We start from the raw sequence: 6,000 nt of genomic DNA, 5'->3' as shown, positions 1-6,000 counted from the left end.
TCGAGACCAGACTGACCAACATGGAGAAACCCTGTCTCTACTAAAAATACAAAATTAACTGGCATGGTGTTGCATGCCTGTAATCCCAGCTACCTGGGAGGCTGAGGCAGGAAAATCTCTCGAACCCGGGAGGTGGAGGTTACGGTGAGCCAAGATCACACCATTGCATTCTAGCCTGGGCAACAACAGTGAAACTCTGACTCAAAAAATAAATTAATTAAATTAAAATTAAAATAATTGAACCTGTCAAGCAAATCCTCCAGACATTGAGTAGATCCTTGAGTATCCCCGCTCCTGTTCGTGGCTCAAGTTTTCTACTCTGTAGACTCAATTCAATGCCTGTTCTCTCTTAGGAGAACCTTTAAAACACAGTGTTGGTTGGAAACCAAACCACAAGATCTCCATGTATGAGTTATGAGAATTTATTTATATCAGCCAGCGAGATCTCTTCCAAAGGGCTCGAACTTTGGTGACCACCCTAAGATCCCTGGCAGCAGGTGTGACTTAGTGACTTCCTGGAACCTCATCCAAGTGCTTTAGGAAATCCAATGTCTCCCTGAGTGTCACAGTGATTCACAAGGTGGGCAGAGCCCTCCAGAGCCCACTAGAAAAACAGTGCATCGGCAGAGCTTGTCTGTGGACACTGTGTGTGTTGACTGGAGGAGACAGTACCACATTCATACTCCACTAGCTTTGCCAGTGCTGCAGAAAGTGGGGCACAAGCTGGCTCCCCAGAATGTTTCTCCATCAAGCCTAGAAGGAGAGGTGAGGAGACAGGAAGGAAAATGAGCCACATGCTTAGTAGAAAATGCAGTGGTTTTGGACTCAGGTGGACATGGATTCTCATCCTGACCCTACCACTTGTTCATCCATTGACTTTGCCTTTGGAACCTCCGTTTCCTAGAAAATGAGACTACTCATACCCCCGTCATACAGCGGTCATGAGGACTGAGGCAGAGTCTACGTTATATACAGAGAAAGAGCTGGCAGGGAAGGAGCTCTGTCAATAATAGCAAAACGAATTCCAGACTGATCCAGCCTGGAGATAAAGACATTGGCAAGCCTTGCCCACCCTGCCAAGCCACTGTGAAGGAAGCACGTGTGCCAGTTGCCTTCACGGTCTCTCAGTTGTCAAGGACAGGCTTCTGTGGGTGCTGTTATGGGGCTGGGCTGACCACATCCCAGCAGTTGCCGCTGTGGTTACCCAAACCCTGCAACTATGCTCATGTCCAAACCAGCCAGCAAATCACACAGTCAAAGCCTTATGGGAAAGTCTGCTTTCTGGTCACCCTTTCTCTCGTTCAGATTCAAGAAACAACCATGAAAAATGTGTTTGCTTTCTATTCCTGTGGCTCTTTATTTATTCGATAGCAACAACAAAAAAAATCTTTTTTTTTTTTTTTGCCTTGATTATGGTCCTTACCGTGAGGTAGCAAATGACCGGGCTGTGTAAGAAAAGGCTAACGAGAAACATTATGTTTCGAAGCCTTCTTTTCTTTTCATGGGCACAAACCCTGGGTTTTTGGCTTCAATGCATGCACACACTATCAAATATGGGAAATAAGCCCATTTGCTTGATATGATTTTGGGGCTCCCTCTCATGCTGAAGCCACGATGGCTGGTTGGTCTGATCACCCATCCACACCAACCCTTTTAAGCTTTTCCTTGTGATGTTACCATTACCATTTATCACCTCTGCCACTTTTATACTCCTCTGTTTCCCACTGCTGCGAAGCATTTCAGACATCCACCAGCCATGCCTGTAATCCCAGAACTTTGGGAAGCCAAGGTGAGTGGATCATCTGAGGTCAGGAGTTCGAGACCAGCCTGGCCAACATGGTGTAACCCCATGTCTACTAAAAATATAAAAATTAGCCAGGTGTGGTGGCACGCACGCACGTGCAATCCCAGCTACTCAGGAGGCCGAGGCAGGAGAATCGTTTGAACTCGGGAGGCAGAGGTTGCAGTGAGCCAAGATTGTGCCACCACACTCCAGCCTCAGAGACAGAGAGAGACTCCATCTCAGAAAAAAAAAAAAAAAAAAAAAAGATTAATAGAATATTTCAGGCTTGGGCACTCACGCCTTTAATCCAGCACTTTGGGAGACCGAGATGGGTGAATCGCTTGAGCTGAGGAGTTTGACACCAGCCTCGACAACACCATGAAACCCCATCTCTACAAAAAATACAAAAATTAGCCAGGCATGATGGCACACACACCTGTAGTCCCAGCTACTTAGGAGGCTGAGGCAGGAGGATCACCTGAGCCCAGGAGGTCAAGGCTACAGTAAGCGCTGACCATGCCACTGCATTCTAGCCTGGGTGACAGAGCAAGACCCCATCTCGCAAAAACAGAAAGATTAGTAGAATCTTCTAGCTAGTCTTCTGCCTTCTGTTTCTCTAAATCATTTCCCATTAGACTTCCCTAAAGTGCAGTTCCACTAACATTATTCCTCTGCTCCATAACTTTCAATAGCTCCCTATTGCTCACTCTGCAGCCAAGGTGCTCCACAAGAGGGCCCGGTGTCATCAGTTCGTTTAATACAGTTGCTGCCTCGGCATCCACTTTTAGGCCCAACGTAAATTGTTGGAAACTCAGTTGTACCCTGTCACCTCTGGCTTAGTTAAAGCTTCCCCTCCCTATGCGGTTGTAAGTGATGTGGACTTATTCTTCCTCATCTCACTGACACCGAACCCAACTCCTCTCACAGCTGCTGGTCAGGATACAACCTATTGGTCAATAATAGAGTCATGTAAACAAGGTCTCCCCTTAGAAGGAGCATGTTTTCTTTAAACTCAACAATCCACAACCCCATAGGGAAAGCCTGGGGAATAACACGCATGGACCTTAATAAAGGCCTGGTCCCACAGATCCTCTCTCTTTCCTCCTGTCCCTCACCAGCTCGTTGAGCTCCCAGTCGCCTCCAGACTTCTCCTGGGCCTCCCATGGGCACCCCTAACCTCTCCAGGATCGGTAAGAGGTTCATTCTTCTGCCTCGTGCATGTGGGCATCACCTCCTCACTGTGCCTCACCTGAGCGATGCACCTGCCCCCAGCTTTTCCCCACCAGGGCTCTCCTGGGGTGGTTGTCTTTGCTGTTGGCCACTCTTAATAGATCTCAAGACCAAGTTAGAAAGAAACCATTACAATAAAAATCACAACAATTGTCACCGTGAGGAGCAGGGTGTGTAGCCATGACAGAATGCCTTTCGCCTGCTCCTGCTCACTAGCCATGTGTCTCACCCTATCTGGGGAGGCCCCAGGGCTTGCCCGCGTGTCCCCACTGCTATATGCTGCAGCCTGTGGTCTTTGTCAAGGGTTGCCAAAACTCCCCTCCCTAAGTTGGGTGGGTCCTGGAAAGTCCAAGTGGTTCTTGGGATGCCCCCACCTCTGCCACTGAACCCCACAGTCGGTTATCAGCCTTAATAGGAGACTCCCCTCAGTAGGAAGTTCTGATCAGGGTTCTACTGACTATATTCAGAAGGCCTGATGGCTTGTGACTGAAAGGCGGAAGGGGGTCACCTCCACCCTGGGGCTGTCAGGCAGACACTGAGCTGACACAAAGGTCTAGCAAGGTGCAAAACGGAGGCCCACCACACTCTGACTATTCATTGAGTTGGTGAGGCAGCATCTAGGGAGGTCACTAGACTTCCCAGACTGACAGCAAAGTGTCTTCTTCATGTCCCTGTCCTGTCCCCTTCATGAAGATGATGGCAAGCACTGGGGGCAGTTCTGCTGGTGTCTGCAAGCCGTCTACTGCTTTGTCCCTTGCTGCTGTCACACTTCATTGCCTCCTGACCCTAGGACACCCTAGGACACCTAAGCTCAACCTAAGACCCTAAGAAGGAGGTGGCTGCCTACGATGATCCTGATGGGAAACACGAACGGAGGCCACTCCTCACCACGAGGGCCAGTCAGGGTCAGCGGGAGCGCATCAGGCCAGCATCTAAAAACAGGAAAAACTGGTATTTTAGCTGCCTAAACACATAAGCCATTCTAAAGATTGTACTTAAAGAAAAAAAAAGAAAGGGAAAGGGACTGCTATGGTTTGAATGTGTCCCCCAAGTTCATGTGTTGGAAACTCAATCTCCAATGCAACAGAGTTGGGAGGTGGCACCTTAAAGACACGATTGAGCCTTATAGGCTCTGCCGTCATAAATGAACTCAGGCCATTGTCATGGGAATGGACTTGTTATTGTGGAGGTGGGTTCCCTACAAAAGGACTTCAACTCCCTTCCCCACGCTCACTCACCCTCTCACCGCATGATGCCTTCTGCCATATTATGACACAGCAAGAAGGCCCCGACTAGATGCAGGCCCTCAGTCTTGGACCGCCCAGCCTCCAGAACTATAAAAAACAAATCTCTGTTTTTCGCAAACTAACGAGTCTCAGGTCTTCTGTTACAGCAGCACAAAACAGACTAAGGCAGAAACTGATCGTCACGCAGGAAGGGGCTATCCCAGAGAGAGGCCATTGCCCAGAAGCACCAGCCCCTTACTCCCTGCACCCCATCCTCTCATCAACTAGAGGCAGAAGAAACAAAGACTGTCAGCTCCAGGTAGCCAAAGCCTAAAACAAAATAAAACAAAAGGTAGGGGAGTGGGAACGCTGCCACTTAAAAAAAAACAAAAACTTTACATGCCAACTCAGTGCTAGGTCCGGCAAACATAATGTGAGCTCTAGACCATTTATTGATTTAAAAAAGAAACCCCCCTAGATACAAGGGAGAGGAGAGTTAAAAGTAACTAAATAAATTATATATAGATAATATTTTAATATGAATATATATGTAGATAAATTCTGTAGTATATGGATAACACATAACTAAATTAACACAAGTTACTATGATTTGATCCAATTGGAAATTCAAATTGTATATATTAATTTACATCCTAATTTATATGACAAAAATAGTTCAAAGGTCATGGATTGGCTTTTGTGCTTCTACAACACAGGTTCTAACTTTTAACATTTGCTAAAAGGTACCAATTGGCAAAAATTCTGGGGCTTAGTCAGTACTGGGGCTCAAATCCTAGTTATACCTGGAGATTTCAGTACATTTAAACACTCTGCCTCTATCATCTCAAAAGGTAAGTAACACAAAATAGAGAAAAATAAGTATGCCTCACTTTAACTGTAGCCTTGCCTAAATTTCCTATAGTCATGTACCCGTTGCTGTAATAGAGTCTACATACAGCATAGATACTCTGACACAATAAATTAAGATAATAAATTAAGCCAGCATGGCGGCTCATGTGTGTAATCCCAGCACTTTGGGAGACCAAGGTGGGAGTATTGCTTGAGCCCAAGAGTGCAAGACCAGCTGGCAACATGGCAAAATCCTGTCCCTACAAAAGATACAAAAATTAGCCAGGAATGGTGGCGCATGTCTGTAGTCGCAGCTACTCAGGAGGCTGAGGTGGGAGGATCGCTTGAGCCCAGGAACTTGAGGCTGCAGTGAGCCGTGATCACGTCACTGCACTCCAGCCTGGGTGACAGAGCAAGATCTGTCTCAGAAAATAATAATACTAATTTTAAATTAAAGTAAGTTTTTGGCACTTACAAATTGGCTTGATAAAATAAAATCCCATGAACCTCCAGTTAAGCTGGTCAATTTACAAAGGCCTAATGTAAGTTAGATCAGGACCTTCAAGGATTCAAACTCGTTATATACGACCTAATTAATAAAGGTGCAATGATCCCCACTGTTCCTCCATTTGACAGCCAATATTGCCTGTTCTTAAAAGTAGAAAAAAATTAAGTGTGCCCCATAGTGGATTACTACAACCTTTACACCATGTTCGTATTCATTAAGGCCTCCATATCGATTTCTCAACACTATTAAAGTGACTGATTCTAGTCAATGACTGGTGAATACTGAGCTCTTATACATTTGGCTAACATGTTTAGTTCTGGGTCTATTTCCATCAGTTCTCAGAGGCAGTTTACCTCAACCCCGAAAACGGCACAACACGTCTTTTCCAGGCTACCCACAGGGCA

The sequence above is a fragment of the Callithrix jacchus genome, chromosome 6, assembly GCF_049354715.1.
Source record: "Callithrix jacchus isolate 240 chromosome 6, calJac240_pri, whole genome shotgun sequence".
Classification (NCBI taxonomy): Eukaryota; Metazoa; Chordata; class Mammalia; order Primates; family Cebidae; genus Callithrix; species Callithrix jacchus.
This window is presented reverse-complemented; position numbering follows the sequence as displayed.